This window comes from Ovis canadensis, chromosome 17 (genome assembly GCF_042477335.2).
Source record: "Ovis canadensis isolate MfBH-ARS-UI-01 breed Bighorn chromosome 17, ARS-UI_OviCan_v2, whole genome shotgun sequence".
Taxonomy (NCBI): Eukaryota; Metazoa; Chordata; class Mammalia; order Artiodactyla; family Bovidae; genus Ovis; species Ovis canadensis.
Window position 1 is genome coordinate 74688245 of NC_091261.1, and position 17429 is coordinate 74705673.

Sequence of the window (17429 nt, forward strand, 5' to 3'; positions counted from 1 at the left end):
GATCTTGCCAGTAAGAAAGAGCAGGCCAACTTTTGGTATACAAGGTGGTCACTTGTATAACAAAAATACCTGTCCTGTCTGCCCCCACCTTGGGTGAGACTTGAACTTGAGAGGTGTGCTGGAGAAATTCACCACCTTAACTGCTCACACAGAAGAGGGGATGGGGTGGAGGGGGCTCATCATGGTTAATGGCCAAGACAAGAACCCCAGGGGACCCCAGTCACCAGACACAGCAAAGGCTTAGGCCGAGCTCAGGTCACAGTTCACTGCAGATAGAGCTCTGGGGGCTCTCCTCCCATGGTGTCTGGGCCAAGCCAGGCTTCTGCCAAAGGAAAACCCTGCCTTCCTGGAGTTCTGTGCATCTAGCAGAGCAAATGGCGCTCATATTTCCTCTTCGCTGCCTTTGGGTACCATACCTGCGGGTCCCACGGGCAAGTCACGTGAGTAAGTGTCACCCACCTGCCACTAGTGCCCTGACAGGACTGCGAAATTCCAGATCCCGTGAGTCCAGAAACAGTGCCCACTCCATTTAGTTCATCTAGACTTACTCTACCCCTCACCTGTACTCACAGGAGATGGCTGGATAAACCAGGATGCAAGGTTTTCACTTTACGATAAGAATTATAACCATCAATGGGAACTTCCCTGGCAATCCAGTGGTTAAGAATCCACCTTTCAATGCAGGGGACACTGGTTGGATCCCTGGTCAGGTAACTAAAGTCCTACATGCCATCAGCAAAAGAAGATAATAAAAGGATATTGTAAATATATGTATATATATATACATACTATAAGCATCAAGCCAACCAGATTACTCTCGTTTGCCAATGAGCACATTGAGTCCTGGGAACATCTGCAGTTGAAGCCAGATTATGGTTGCTGTCACTCGGTTGTCTGACTGTGACCCCATGGACTGTAGCCTGTAAGACTTGTCCGTGGGATTCTCCAGGCAAGAATCCTGGAGTCTGTTGCCATTTTCTCCTCCAGGGGATCTTCCTGACCCAGGGATTGTACTCACCTCTCCTGAATTGGCAGGCAGATTATCACTGAGCCAACTGGGAAGTCCAAACTATGGTTAGGAAATGCTTATTCAGTAGAAAATTAAAGGAGGTGAGTGGGGTGACTGCTGACTGGTCCCATCAAGCTGTAACGTAGCCCTCTCTATATATGAGTTTTTGGAACTGAACCACTGAGGGTCATGGTTCAGGATACCCCTAGGCAAGGTGGAGACCCCTAACACATTCTCTTCAGGCTCCCAAGGTGAATCTGAGCCAGAGCAGGGGGTCCAGCACTCCTTGCGATTCCCGTGGATTCCCTGAGAATTGTGATGGCCACGTCTAGAAAACCATTGACATAGGAATGCGGTGCAGTTGAGTAGGTTTTCCCTTCGCCAGTTACAATCACATTCCACACATGTTTTCTGCAGACAACACCCACCCTTCCACATGGCCCTTCCAGAATGTGGGTGTTCCCAGATCACCAGATACTCTCTTCACTCAGGTCCCTGGAGAACCTTCCTGTGACTGACAGCCTGATCTTGTCCTCAGAGTAGCAAGCCTGAGGTTGCGTGGGGCCCCAGATCTCGCCTCCAGGGGCCATGGGCAGGCAGGGGAGCAGCCGCATGCTCTTGGAAGCCCTTCCTGGCTAGGCCTCAAGAAGCTCCAGGAGGCAGAGCATGGAGTTCCCGGCATTTCAGAAGGATTCACTGCATCATAGGGAAGCCCCGTCCAAAGGTGTCTGGCAGTGGTGCACCAGGTCAGCCCTGCCCAGGACAGGCCATCCACCCACCCCTACGCCCTCACATGAGGGAGCAGAACTATATTCCTGAGACTTCCGCGTACCCAGCACTTTAAATGAACCCCTTGGAACCCTCCAAAGGCCCTTTGATGTTGCCCTCAGTTTTCAGTTGAAGAATCAGGCCTGCAGCATATAAGTCATTTGGCCACAGTGACCTCTAAAAGGGGGTGAAGCCAGGAGGTACTACTGTTCCTTCTCCACCCAAAACCCTCCCAGAGCTGTCCCCCCACCGCAGAAGTAGAAAGCAGCAAGCTTGAAGCGGCATCTGATCTCCCAGTAGGTACCAGCAGGAAAACATCGAGTCAGAAATGAAGCCTCCAGCCCCGGGGAAATCTGACCCACTTCAAAGGCTACCTTGGCTGGTGGTACAAGGTGTGTTTCCCGCCCCCAGATCGAATTCACTGTATTTGACCTTTAAAGGGAAGCTGCTCACACACCCTGAAGTATTCTGGCAAAGGGTCCGGTGTCAGCCCCAAATTCCTCTTTGTTGTTGTTAACTGTTTCTGCAAGTGAAATGTCAGCAGAAGCCCTAGCACAGAAAAGGATGCTTGGGAATTGGATGCTAAGAGACAGATTCTCCCACAGGCAGCTGGAGGTGCAGAGCTCCCTCTGGTTTTGAAATTGGATCTCACAACAGATGAAGGACAGTGCTACCGACCTCATGGGGCCAATAATTTGAGAATTAGCTGATAATGTATGCACACCTCTTCTCTGCTGGCACAACACTTGCTGAGTCAGTGGCTGTTACTGTTGGTACTGGCAGGAGGGGAGAAGGAAGTCCCCCAGCATCTGGGTGCAGGTGCTTCATGTCTGCAGCTGAGATGATCCTCACGGTAGAGGTGACCTGTTTTACAAATGAAGAGGTGGAAGCTCCAGAGAGGTTAGGTCACCTGGATTAAGGCCACACAGCCAGGAAGGGACAGAAGCTCAGGGTACCTGACTCCAAATTCATACACTTTCTACCTCAGCATCTTCTCTCCAAAAGAGCCAGCCCCTCGTGGGCTTTGTACATAGTACGTGCATGCTCAGTTGCTTCAGTCGTGTCCAACTCTTTGCAACCCCATGGGCAGACTCTTTGCAACTGCCAGGCTCCTCTGTCCATGGGGATTCTCCAGGCAAGAATACTGGAGCGGGTTGCCATGCCCTCCTCCAGAGGATCTTCCCAACCCAGGGACCGAACCCGCATCTCCTGCATTGTTGGCAGATTCTTTACTGCTGAGCCACTGGGGAGGCCCAGTGCATAGCAAGCACTCAGTATCCAATGAGCATAAATGAATGAGATATGCTGTGAAAATGAGTGCCAAGTGTCATTCACCATGGCTGGGAAAGCTTGGGGGCACCCACGACTGCCTAAACCAACACACGCACACACCCCACAGCTGGGAAAGTTTGGGGGCACTCACAACTGCCTAAACCACATTCTTGCAGGACTGGGCCAGGAATCGACCACCTCGGAGGTCCAGGACACTGGGCTTGGCTCACTGGACTGGGCCCCTCCACCCCACCCCACCCTGCCCACCCCAGTCTACACTAGGTGTTTGCCATGCAGGAATCAATGAATCCGGAGTTTATAGTTAGAGTCCAGAAGAATCTGAAAGGTCATCCAGACCAGACTCCTTTGTAACATCCATGCATTCAGTCATTCTCCCCCATTCATGTGCTCCTGCCTGAGGCAGAGAGGAGCCTCTGTTTCACCCCCGGGGGTCCTGAGAGAAAGCCCACCTGTGAAAGTTAGGAAGAAAATATACAACATGCCAGTGGCCGTGGGGCTAGGTGGTTAGGAGTCCAGGTCGATGTTTTCCCCTCCCTTTATCAATACCAGAATCTCTCCAATAGGACTGTTGTTACTGTCATACTTTAAAAGGAGAATGTAAAGATTTCATAAAACAATGGGCTTCCCTGCTAGCTCAGCCTGGCCAAGAATCCACCTGCAATGCAGGAGACCCTGGTTCAATTCCTGTGTCTGGAAGATTCCCTGGAGAAGGAATAGGCTACCCTCTCTAGTATTCATGGGCTTCGTTGGTGGCTCAAATGGTAAAGAATCTGCCTACAGTGTGGGAGACCTGGGTTTGATGCCTGGCTTGGGAAGATCCCCTGGAGGAGGGCATGGCAACCTACTCCAGTATTCTTGCCTGGAGAATCCCCAAAGACAGAGGAACTTTAGCATTGAGCTAAGATTTGTCCTCCAATCTCCCAGGCTTCTGGTTCTAGGGAATTCAGCGCAGCATTTGGGCAGGGTGGGTGGTCCTTTCTCCCCTCTGATGGGGTAACATGGGCTGCCTGGAGCAGAGATCACACTCAGATCACTGCAGCTCAGAGGGGCCAGGCTGGGGCTCACTATTCTGGTCTGTATGCTTCTCCAAGCCATCTGTGCCTACCCTCTGAGCCCTTGAGGCCTGGCTTCCTGGGCAGCTACATAGAGCCCTGCACTTACAAGGGCCCCGTGACTGGCCTGATGCTCCGCCGTCGCCGTCTTCAATTCTTTAATGAGGGCCAGGCCTTTTCATTTCCCACTGGGCCCCGCAGAGGATGTAGCCAGTCCTGGCAGAATCACCACACTTAATCAAGGGCTTGGGAGCAAGACAGCCCGAGGTCTTGCCCCCTAATTCACCCACTCTGTGACCCAGAGCGCTGGCTTTCACCTCTCCGTGCCCCCTTTTCCTCATTTGAAAAACAGGGATGACCTCATAGGGCGCCACAAAGATGTGTGCCGTGTCATCGGCACACAGCAGAGACCCGTGAACGTAGATATTATTTGCTAGACGAAGTACTGAGCACATGTCCTGGCACAAAGCCCTCCCTCCGTGAGGAGCCACTGTAATCGTGGGAAAGACAGCAATCAGCCGTCCGCAGACCAGCCCTGTTGACGGCAGCTCCTCTTCCCACGCTGTTTCCTTAGCATCCTCTGTTGGGCAGAGGGAAGCTGCCGCAAGCTGCCAGAGGAGGGCCTCGGCTGGGCTGTGGACACGTGTGTCTTCCTTCTCCTCCCCTCCTCCCCTCCTCACCGCTGACCCCATGGAGGATGCCATCTCTGCCTGCCTCCCGACACAATCACCATTTGTCCCCCACCTGGACCCAAGTGGTTCTTCTTCGCAACAGGCCTTTGGGGAGGGGAACGGTGTGGGCGGCCTGTGAGCGTGGGCTTGTCCCTGCTGCAATCCAGAGGTACATCCTGTTCTGGCGTTGCCATGGCACAGCCAAACATCTGCCACAACAGACGGCTGGGGCTGGCGGCTGGCAGCGAGGCTGCGGATGGGTGAGGGCCGGGACGTCCCCCACTCTACCCCCACCCCGACACACATGCACGCACAGACTTACATCCACGTGCAGACACACGCACGCAAGCATGCACGCATGCAAGTTGGCTTTCCAGGACAGGCAGATTTCCCTTAGAGAAGGGTTCCCAGTTCTCTTCCTGGAGAGCAGCCCTGGCAGGGACCGGGTTGTCCTGAATTCTTATCCTGGTCTAGCCCACAGCCAGCCTCCCAGGTCCTGGTCTGCTCCCGAAATGGAATTCACTTTCCTGGATGTTAATGCTTTTCCTGATTCGAAAGTAAAACCCAGTCGTTGTAACACCGTCACATGATGTAGCCGACTGACAAGAGCTGCCCTCGTGGTGTAGGAGCACGTACCTCTCATTAAAAATACACAGGCAGGGACTTTTCCCTGGTGGTCCAGCAGCTAAGACTTTGCACTCCCAATGCAGCAGGCCCGGGGTTCGATCCCTGCTCAGGGAACTAGATCCCACATGCCGCAACTAAGAGTTTTCCTGCTGAAACCAGAAGATCCTGCAGGTAGCAACGCAGATCCTGCATGCCACAACTAAGACCTGGCACAGCCAAATAAATAAAATAGGAATACTTGAAAATACCCGGGCAGAAGATGCATGGAGCAGTACCTGACCCGCAGTACACACTGTACACGTATCTGTTAAATAAAACAGTTTGTTAGCATGATCTGATTCCATCTTGCCATGCAGGCATCAGGAACACATTTTCTAGAGGAGGAAACTGAGGCCAAGAGGTGCCCAGTGGGATCTGAACCCAAATTATGCCAGCCCTAGTGTTCCAAGCCCAGATTGCTCCACCCTCTCAAACCCCCACCCTTTGCTGCTTCCTGAACACCTTGCAGGGTCCCTTCCACCCCTCTGATCACAGCCCCCAGCCCTGACCTCATTCCTGCTGGAGGCCCCAGGGGTCTAGCCAAGGCCACAGACCCAGCCCTAGACCCCCTGCAGCCACCCCAGTTCTGAGCCCTTTGGAGATTCGTTTCACAGGTTTGTGCCCACGTTCTCCGGGTGCTGGCACTCTCTGCCTCTCCCCAAGGCCTGGACACTGGTGGCATCACACCCCTTTCCTCTGCCCACTTGCTGGGCCCTGCCGTGGGGGCTCGGTTAAGACCATAATGTTAGTAATAGCAGTGACATTTCTTGAGCCATTCTGGACAAGGTGGACTTCGTTATCACCATTTTCCAGATGAGACTCAGAAGGTAGATGACTCTGGGGCCAGGTGGCCCAGCCAGAAGGTAGACAATTCCAGAGTCAACTCCAGGAAGCCATCCCCAGCAGCACCTCCTCCTGCCCCAATTCTAGAAGAAATGGCTGTTCTGTCCCAGCAGCCCATGGGCATGCTCAAGACCAGGATCCTGGAACTTCCCTGGCCAAACAGTGGCTAAGACTCCATACTCCCAATGCAGGGGGCCTGGTTCGATCCCTGGTCATGGAACTGGAGGAGGAAATGGCCACCCACTCCAGTATTCTTGCCAGGTTAATCCTATGGACAGGGGAACCTGGCGGGCTACAGTCCATGGGGTTGCAGAGTTGGACACAACTGAGTGACTGAGCATGCACTCAGGGAACTAGATCCCACATGCCGCCACTAAAGGTCCTGCATGCCACAGCTAAGACGTGGTACAGCCAAAATAGATAAAAATAAATAGTAACAAAGACCATGAACCCCCTGAGGACAGAGGCTGGCTCAAGTTTTTGTGGTCCACCCTGTCCCTGTACCTGACAGAGTAGGTGCTCAATAAACATTTGTTGAATGAATAAACAATTAAATGAGTGCATGGTGGAACTGTTCTCTTTTCCCTACTTGGGCCAGGAGAAGTTTGGGAGAATCAGGCCTGAGTTTGATTCATTCCTCTGCCACTTCCTGGCTGTGTGACCTTGACCAGTTACCTAACCTCTCTGAGCTTGTTTCCTTCTGGGGAGAGAGTCGGAGATGGCCTACCATGACCACACATATTAATAGCAGATGCTCAATAAGCAGCCCTGTAGAGAGACAATTCAGGCCCAGTGTCAAGCTCCAACACACACTAGCTGTGTGACTTTGGACAAATCACTTTCCTTCTCTGGGCTTCATTTTCCAGACACACTCCTTGGGGGTGATAACAGCACCCGTAGCTCCGTGGTGGTGAGAATGAAGGGACACAGTGAGCGTCCTATGTAAGTGATGCTTTGGAGGGCTTGTGTGACGGAGAGTGAGCTCTCTGGGGGTGGGGACGGCTCCTAACTCTCCCACCCACCCTCTGGCCCCGCTCAGTGCCAGGCACACAGTAGGTCCTCACACGCTCAAAGGAATGGAATCTTGTTTCAGCTCTTTGTGCTGCAGCCCCAGAGAGCCAGCGCCGGCTCCTGAGCACCCTCCCCTCCCAGGCCAGCTCTCCTGTGTTTTTCCATCTCATTTCCGACAAGCTGGAGTTGGAGCACCAGCTCCACCCCTGCTTTGTGCTGAGCCTGGTGGAGGCAGGGTGGCGGCTGCTCCTCCAGGATGCACCTCCCAGTGGGCACTGGGAAGGAGGGCAAGACGAAGCCCCTCCAGAGTTAACCCTGCTTTCCCAGGGGCCCAAGCTCCTCAGACAGGAAAGTGTGGGGCTTCAAGCCCAGAACCCCTACTCCTGGCTGTGTGACCGTGGACACATCGCCCCACCTCTCTGAGCCTCTCTTCCTGTACAATGCGGCGGCTGCTGCTGCTGGGAAGCCCCCTAGGGTTGCTGGGGTGCAGGTGACGTGTGGGGCACACAGTTGGCCCTTCACAGATGCACCGGGCGCAGCTGTCTCTCTTTTTATAGGACAGCTCTTGTCTTCCACAGATGGAGAAACTGAGACCCAGAGAGGGCCAGTGTCTTGTCCAAGGTGGCAGAGACTATATCTTGCTGGTTTCAGCTGTGGCTTTAGCTATTTTCCCTGCACAACCCCACATACCAGCAGAGCTGGGCCTCTGGGTAGACAGACAGGGGGTCACCTGGGCTGAGGGGATGGAGAGGGGGTGGAGTGGAGGAGAGTGTCAATAGGAATAGCCTCCCTTGTTGAGGGCCTTACTCGTTCTCTCAATAAATCCTGAAAAAGCTATGATTTTACAGATGAGGAGACTGAGGCTCAGCGAGGTGAAGTTAATTACTTGCTCCAGTCACACAGTGGTGGGAAGAACGGTCTTGACCGCAACCCCGTATCTGTTTGTTGAATCAAGGAGGAGACAGTGGACAATGGAGGAACCCTGAGTTATGTGGGTTGGGTCTGTTGCCTCCCCAGCTCCAACCCTGGGATGAGAGGTGGGGGTGGTGGACACCATATCAGCAGCATCTGGGGTTGGGGTATGGTTAGTAGCTCCCAAAGTATGGGAAAGGGGAACCCTGTCATCCTTATAGACCACCCCTGAGTCAAGAAGCCTCCCGGGGTGGCAAATGAGCATGCAGCTGACTTCTGCAGCCTCAGGGGGCGGGGTGGGCTGGGCGTTACATCCTGCAGCCCCGCCCACGGGGTGTGGCCAGAGCTGCACCGCCCAGCCCCAAGCAGACGCCCACCGGCCTCCTCCCTGGGACTGCCCTGCACCCGGACCCACTGGGTCAGTCGTGTACAGTCTGGAAGAGAGAACACTCTCAGTGCGCCTCCCGGACTCCTGGCGTCCAGGCCCACCGTCTCCAGGGAGCCCACCAGGGCACAGCGGGAGCCGTCTCGGTCTCCCCACGCGAGGACCCACTAGTTTCGAGGTCCGAAAGGTAGAAGGCAGAGCCCTCCACTCGAAAAGGTGAGCACTTTTGGGAGCGTCCCTTCCCTGCATTGGACCTGCAGGCTGCTTGGGCAGTTAATCCTTGGGGGCATCTGGGCACCTGCGTTCTCAGTACCCTTGCCCATTTGTCAGTGACTTCGGGTCCTCTCTGACCCTCAGGTTCCTTTTCTCTGCCACCATGGCTTGGAGCTAGGCCTTCCACCTTAAAACCCAAAGAGGTGACTTCATTTTGTGAAAGGCTTTACCTGTAGGATTATAGCAGTGCCTGGTCCATTTGAACCTCCTTTCCCTTTGAATTCTCACAGTAACCCTCCTGAGAGGTGCTGTTACCCATTTTACTGACATGGAAATGAGATCATGGGACTTCCCTGCTGGTCTAAATGCTTGAGTCTCTGCACTTCTACTGGAGGGGCCATAGGTTTGATCCCTGGTAGAGGAACTAGATCCCACATGCCACTTGGCATGCCCACCCCCATAAAAGAGAGTCGTGAGTGGATGGATGTTGTTGTTCAGTCACTCAGTCCTGTCCGACTCTTCGCAACCACGTGGACTGCAGCACACCAGCCTTCCCTGTCTTTCACCATCTCCTGGAGTTTGCTCAAACTCGTGTCCATTGAGTCAGTGATGCCATCCAACCATCTTGTCCTCTGTTGTCCCCTTCTCCTCCTGCCTTCAATCTTTCCCAGCATCAAAGTCTTGTCTAATGAGTCAGTTCTTTGCATTATGTGGCCAAAGTATTGGAGCTTCAGCGTCAGTCCTTCAGGGGTTAATATTCAGGGTTAATTTCCTTTAGGATTGAGTGGATGGATGAGAGTTGAAGAAATGGGGCCCAGAAACCCCCCCCACCCCCGAGGCCTGACTTCAAAGCCCCATGCTCATCCCACTGAAACACTTCCTCCTCAGATCATCTGCTTGAACCCCAAAAGGGCTGGCTTCCCAGAGGAAAGGTCAAGGGGTCCTTGCTCCTGTTTCCGGTCAGCACCCTCAGGTCCCTGAGACCACCTTTCTGCCTTATCCCTGGGGAACATCCTTGGGAGGAGGGACCACGGATGTGGACATTGGGTCACTGGCCCAGCCTGTCACTGCCTCACACACAGAGGAGGAGGGCCCCTCACAGATGTCTAAGGGGGATCCCCGATTTGGGAATCAGAGTGAGGTGAACAGGTGGGGGTTGTGTGGGGAGCGGGAGGTGAAACATGTTCTGGGCGGAGGGGGGTTCTGGTGTAGAGGCCCAGCGATGGGGGCCAGTGCTCTGGCTTCTACAGACTCTCAGCAGTCAAGATAGCAAGTAGAGGCTAGAGCAGTGCTCCCCAACCTCTTTGGCATCAGGGACCGGTTTCGTGGAAGACAGTGTTTCCGCAGACCGGGATGGAGGGGGGCCGTGATTTGGAGATGATTCAAGTGCATTGCATTTATTGTATACTTTATTTCTATTATTAGTACATCACTTCTACCTCAGAGCATTAGACATTAGATCCCCGAGGTTGGGGACTCCTGGGCTAGAATGATGAGCTGGGTGCAGACTCTACAGGGCCTTGTAGGCCATTGTCCGGGGTCTGGCTTTGATCCTGAGGGTGCTGAGGAGCTGAGGAGGTTGTGGACTCTGGAAGGACATGATTGACTTTCTTTTCCCTCCTGAGCCCCATTGTTCAGTACGGTTGCCCCCAGCCCCATTGTCATGGACTGGATAGTTCTGACCCTCCCCCAAAGTCATGTTGAAGCCAAGTACCCATGTATGGGACCTGTGAGGATGATAAAGAATAAATCTGGTCATAAGGATATGAGGCCCTGGAGCTTCCCTGGTGGCTCAGTGGGAAAGAATCCAGGAGAAAAGTAAAGAATGCAGGAGACCTGGGTTCGATCCCTGGGTCAGGAAGATCCCCTGGAGAAGGAGATGGCAACCCACTTGAGTATTCTTGCCTGGGAAACCCCATGGACAGATGAGCCTGGCGGGCTACAGTCCATGGGGTTGCAAAAGAGTCAGAAATGACTTACCAACTAAACAACAAAACGGTGAACCCCTAACTGTGTAGGGCTGGTGCCCTTATAAGAATAGGAAGAGACTCAGAGCTTTCTATCATGTGAGGATATTGTTTATAAGCCAGGAAAACAGGTCAAACCAGGAACTGAATTGGCACCTTAAATTTGGACTTCCCAGCTTTTGGAACTCTAAGACAAAAGCATGATAACTTCCCCAGCCAGGGATTGAACCCGTGCCCCCTGCATTGAAAACGTGGAGTCTTAACCACTGAGCCATCAGAGAAGTCCAATAAACCTCTTTTGTTTGAGTCTCCCAGTGTGATATTTTTTTATGACTGTATTAGTCATTAGTCAGCCCAAGATGACTAACACACACACGGTTCACTAAAGCAAAAATTCAGTTCCTTGGGACTTGCCTGGTGGTCCAGTGGCTAAGACTCTGAGCTCCCAATACAAGGCACCTGGGTTCCATCCCTGGTCAGGGAATTAGATCCCACATGCCGCGGCTAAGAGTTCGCATGCCGCAACTGAAGAGCCTGCCTGTCGCAGCTAACACCTGGAGCAGCCAAATAATGAGTATTTGTTTTAGTGATTCAGTTCCTTACTGCACTAGTCACGTTTCAGGCGCTCAGTACCTACATTGGTCACCATACTGGACAGTACAGATAGAGAATATTTTCATCGCTGCAGGAAGTTCTGTGGACAGCGCTGTGCTGGAGAGGTCACTCAGGGTTCTGGGAGGAAAATGCTGTTGGAGGAAGAGACCAGTAAAGGTGGGGTACCAGGAATCCAGTGAGAGGTGCCAGTGACCAGCGCCTCCCACGCTGCTGGAAACACAGCAGGCGCTCAATAAATGACCACTGAATGGGCGAATGGGCTGGATTTGAGTGAGGTCATGGCGATGAAGATGAGACGACGACCTCGGGAGGCCGGCAGGAGGCTGAACTGATAGAGTGAGGTGACTGGTTCAAGGGCCAAGGATGGCACCTCGGTTCTGGCTCGGGCAGCTGAGTTGACGTTGGGGCTGTTTCCTAAGGTGGGGACCTGTGAGGGAGGCAGGTGGGTGGTGGGGGACAAGGATGAGCTCATGTCTGGGTGCTGGTGCTGTGGCCACGTGGAGATGCCCGGGAGCCCATTGGATTTTGGTGCCCAGAGGCCGGCAGTGAGGTGTGGGCCAGGTAGAGGTGTGAGAAGAGACGCAGATAAAGAAGAAGGGGCTTGGCGGGGGCTGCCCACGAGATGACATAGCCCGAGCAGCAGCAGCAGCAAAGCCAGGGGCAAGCAGTGCTTGAAGGGCCAGGCTCACTAGGCACCTGTCAACCGGGACCAGCCAGCCCTGGGTGCAGCCGGGTTTCTGGTGACTTTGGAAAGAGATGATTCGGGGCGGGGGAGAGAGAGAGAGAGAGAGAGAGAGAGAGAGAGAGAGAGAGAAGAGGACAGTGACAACTGGCCCGGCCAACTGGAATTGAAGAAATGGCTGCAGGTCTCGAGAAGCTTGTTGGTGAAAGAGTTAAGGCTGTTACTGAAGGCGATGCTGGCTGGAGGAAGGGAATTTTTTTCTTGGAGATGGGAAAAACCCAAGCTTGGTCACAGGTCACGGGGAAACGGGGTGGGGTGTGTTAAAGATTAGGGGGAGGAACAGGTACCGTTAATTCAGCGAGGTCCGGTAAGTGGGGTTTGAACCCTGCTTGACGGTCTGCAAGCAATCCAGTGGCTGACCTCCACATCCCAGCCAGGTGGCTGTGTCTTATTTATCCCCACTTCAGAGATGAAGAAACTGAGGTCAGGGGCACTTGGCAATCTGCCCCCATCACTCTGGTCACCCTCTCCTAATTCTGCAGAGGCTCCGTCTAGGTCAGCAGGGCCTGGTCTTGAATCCAGCCCCTCCGGCTCTGACCCCTGGGTGCGTCCCAGACTCTTCCTCCTTTGGGGCTCAACAAACCATAAAGTGATACAGGAGCACCACGATTCCCAAGTGGGAATCATTTAGCCAGAGAGAAAGAACAAGAGATGCCATTCATTTAGTGCTGGTATTTCCAGACTTACAACACATGTATGCTGTTGGCTCCGTTCCCGAGTCCGGTGTCCCGTGGGTCTGAAAGTGAAAGTTGCTCAGTCATGCCTGAGTCTTTGCAACCCTATGAACTGTATAGTCCATGGCATTCTCCAGGCCAGAATACTGGAGTGGGTAGCCTTTCCCTTCTCCGGGGGATCTTCCAAACCCAGGTATTGAACCCAGGTCTCCCACATTGCAGGTGGATTCTGTACCAGCTGAGCCACAAGGGAAGCTCTTCTTTCACTGGGACTGCCTCATTTTAATCCTGAGGACCACTCACTATGCTCAGGTTTTGTGCCATACACTCTGCTGAGCCTTTAGATGTGATCTCGTTGTACCTCACAGCGCCCGCGAGAGACAGACTCTCTTCAGCATGTGTGCATGCGTGCTCAGTCGTGTCAGAATGCTGACACCCCGCCAACTGTAGCCCGCCAGGCTCCCCTGTCCATGGGGATTCTCCAGGCAAGAATACTGAAGTGGGTTGCCATGCCCTCCTCCAGGGGATCTTCCCAACTCAGGGATCAAACCCACGTCTCCTGCATTGGCAGGCGGATTCTTTACCACTGAACTACTGGGGAAGCCCGTGTAGACCCTCTTACTCTGCCCTTTTTAAGGAGAGGCAAGGGAGGCACACAGAGACAAAGCAACCTGCCTGAGGCCACTCAGCATGTCTTTGGCAGAGACAGAAATCAAAATGAGGTCCATTTGCTGCCAAAACCTGTGCTCATGTGCCAAACCGCTTCATCTCGTTTCAGATCATAGCAGGAAGGCTTCTTCTTTTTCCCTCTCACCTCTGGTTTGCTGACTGAGGCAGAGGAAGAGTTGGCATCCAGCTCTCTCAGGCTCTCATTCTCTTCTCCCTTAGGGATGGAATTCTCCCAGGCTCTGGGGGTAGGACTCAGTTTTATCTGCAGGGAGACTGCAGCAGTCTGGCTGGACAAACCCATGTTTGCATGCACTAAAAACTTTTTGAGATCTGGAAGCCGTAGGGAAATAGGGACAGATGGAGCCATAGATTTATTCCAGAAATTGTCTCATTTTCTTTGCAACCTCTGATAATTACTGTGTTGGAGGCGGGGTTGGGGGGAGGTCAGGAAAATGCCTGGTCATTTTCCACTGGACTCGTGGAGGGAGAGGGAGTAAGGGATAAACGTCTGTTGGTAATTAACAGGAGAAGGCATCTGCCGTGGCCCTTCCAGCCCTGGATACTGGAGAGAACCCTCAGTGTCTTAATCAGTGTAGGTGACAGAGAAGATTGGAGAAGTGGATGAGAGCTGACCCCTGACACTGAGCTGGGCAGTCTGCTTCTTGGGATCAAACCCTATAGCAGACTGCTAAAACTGGAAAGATAGCCTGGTTAAGAGGGTGTTTCAGCCATACAGGTGCTCAGAAGCTGAAGTCTCGGTTTCACTTCCCTGGGGGTGTTGAGGAGAAAGAACCTAGCAGGATGGATTTGTCAGTGAAGACCTCTCCTCCTTCGTACTTCATTCAGTCCCACATCGGGGCACTCTGAACCTCAGTTTCCTACCTATAAGACTCAGTCCCACGCCCACCCGCAGCAATAGCCATTGCTCAAAGTGAGATAACGTCCTCCCAGTTCCTGTCTGGGTATCTGTGCTGAAGCCAACTCAGCCTATCTTAATGTAGAAGGACACATAGATTGTTTACAGTTGCATACTATTGTAAACAATGCTGTGATAAGCAACTCTGTGCCTAAAATCCTTTGTAGCACCTGCCATCTTTCCTTAGACCTGGTTCTCAGAAATGGCAACCTACCTCCAAGGGGGCCCCCCCAGCCATCTACAGCTCCTAATAGTCCCAGCCTTTATGTCTCCTTCCATGCTGAATTATGCTGACCTGAGTGGACAGTGTGACTTTCTTTTTCACATTTTTATTTAACCTATTTGGCTGCACTGAGTCTCAGTTGCTGCACTGAGTCTTAGTTGCAGCATGTGGGATCTTAGTTTTGGCTTGTGAGATCTAGTTCCCTGACCAGGAATCAAACCCAGGCTCCCTGCATTGGGAGGGAGGAGTCTTAGCCACTGGACCACCAGGGAAGTCCTGACATCGTGTGACTTTCAAGGCTAAGTTATAAAAAGCATTGCAGCCTCTGTCTTGGTTTCTTGAATCTCTTAGTCTGGGGAAGCCAACCACCATGTCCTGAGGGCACTCAGTCAGACCTGAGGAGGAACTGAGGCCTCACACCAACAGTCCCCCTGTTTGTCAGCCATGCATGTGGACCAATTTGGAAATGGAAGTGGGGTCTCAGGCAAGCCTTCCACTGACTGCAGCCCTGGCTTTCACCCGACTTCAAATTCATGAGAAGCCCTGAGCCAGAACCACGCAGTGGAAGCTTCTTCCAGATTTCCAGTCCACCAGACATGATAAATGATATTTCAGTTTTAAGCCAACCTGTTTTGGGCGATTTGTTTCACAGCCATGGGTAAATAATATGCTGAACCGAAGACCAGAGCATTCTTTAGACACATGATGGAGAGTGCCATTTTTTTTTTCCTTTTTATATTGCCAGATTGTCAGCACTGACTTTGACATGTAATTGACCTGATGATTGAAAGTGGCCTCTTGATAGGAGCTCCAATTAGCTCTGGAGATGTGGAGTATATTGGAAAGTCCCATATGTGACCAAAGCTTCCCAGGTGGCGCTAGTGGTAAAGAACCCACCTGCCAATGCAGGAGAATCAAGAGACGCTGGTTTGATCCCTGGGTCAGGAAGATTCCCTGGAGGAGGAAGTGGCAACCCACTCCAGTAGTCTTGCCTGGAGAATCCCCATAGACAAAAGAGCCTGGTGGGCTTCAGTCCGTGGGGTCACAAAGAGTCAGACACGACTGAAATGACTGAACACGCATAGACACATGTATGTGATCAACAGCCCTTTCCAGGCTGTTCCCATATGCAGATTGGTTTTTGATTTGTGGTCTTGAGCCCCTCCAGGAAAAGATGTTCACAACTTGCTTCTGTGCCCAGCTAAAACTTCTAATAACCTGAGTTGCACGGCAGAGAAAGCCCAGGCTGTTGTCAGTTAATTGCTCCTTGCTTTCTCTGGATTCTCAAAAGCTTTTGAAAGCGTCAAAGATAAAAACATCTGGCTCACGAGGACTGTTTCACCAGAGGACATACAACTCGAATAAGGGTTATTATGAGCAAAGTGGCTTCCATGCCTCTGACTCATGTGCTCTGAAGATTCCCCACATGATGTACAGACCTGGGGAACCTGCCTGAGCACTTGGAGAAATACCAAGGGCTCCATTCATTCAATCATTAATATGCTCAGTAAATATTTATTTAGCATCTCAGACACTGCTGAGACGATTCAGAGGCGTGTAAGTCATGGTTTTTGTGCTTGAAGTCATTCACAGAGGCAGCAAACGGTGTAAAAAGTCCATAGTTGTAACTGTGTACTGGGTTCAAATCCCAGCTAACCTGTCTAACAAACTGTGTGACCCTGGACTGGTTTCTGCCCTTCTCTGAGCTTCAGTTGCCTCTTCTAAAAGGAAAAGATGATAGTAGTATCTGTTTGCAATGGTTTGAGGTTTACATGAGATATGCCTATGAAACAATTGGTTCTGGACCTAGAACCTGGCATGAATTAACAAGTACTGAGTCTTTTCCAGTTGGTAGTAAAAGGTCCCACAGGGCCTCGAATGAGCTCACATCAGGAAACACGACAGACTCATATATTTTTAATTTTATTGAAGTATAGTTGATTTGCAATGTTGTGTTACTTTTTGCAGTATAGTAGAGCCATTTGGTTATACATCTATATATAATATGTATTCTTATTCATATTCTTTTCCATTATGGCTTATCACTGGATACTGAATATAGTTCCCTGTGCTATACAGTAGGACCTTGTTGTTCATCCATCCTATATATAATAGTTTGCATCTCCTAATCCCAAACTCTTTATTCATCCCTCCCACTGCCCCGTGGCAACCACAGATCTGTTCCCTGGATCTATGAGTCTGTTTCTAACGAGTACTGACTTCGTTACTGTTGGTAATACAGTAATACAATGCCTCGAATGAACCCACATCACAAAACAAGACAGATTACTATTTGAATCCCGACTGTGTGACTGCACACACATGCCTGCAGCAGTCGGAGCCTCTATTCTTGATCTGTTGCTGCTGCTAAGTTGCTTCAGTCGTGTCCGACTCTGCGCAACCCCATAGACAGCAGCCCACCAGGCTCCCCCGTCCCTGGGATTCTCCAGGCAAGAACACTGCAGTGGGTTGCCATTTCCTTCTCCAATGCGCAAAAGGGAAAAGTGAAAGTGAAGTCGCTCAGTCGTGTCTGACCCTCAGCGACCCCATGGACTGCAGCCTTCCAGGCTCCTCCGTCCATGGGATTTTCCAGGCAAGAGTACCGGAGTGGGGTGCCATTGCCTTCTCCAATTCTTGATCTGTAGACTAGGTCTAATCAATGCACCTTCCCAGCTTATTGTGCAGATTAAATAAGACAGTGTCTGCCTATGGACACTCAGCACACAGACCTGTATTGTACAGTAGCTATTTCTGTAGCTACTGTAGCTATGATCAGAAAAGCAAATTATTGCAATGCAGT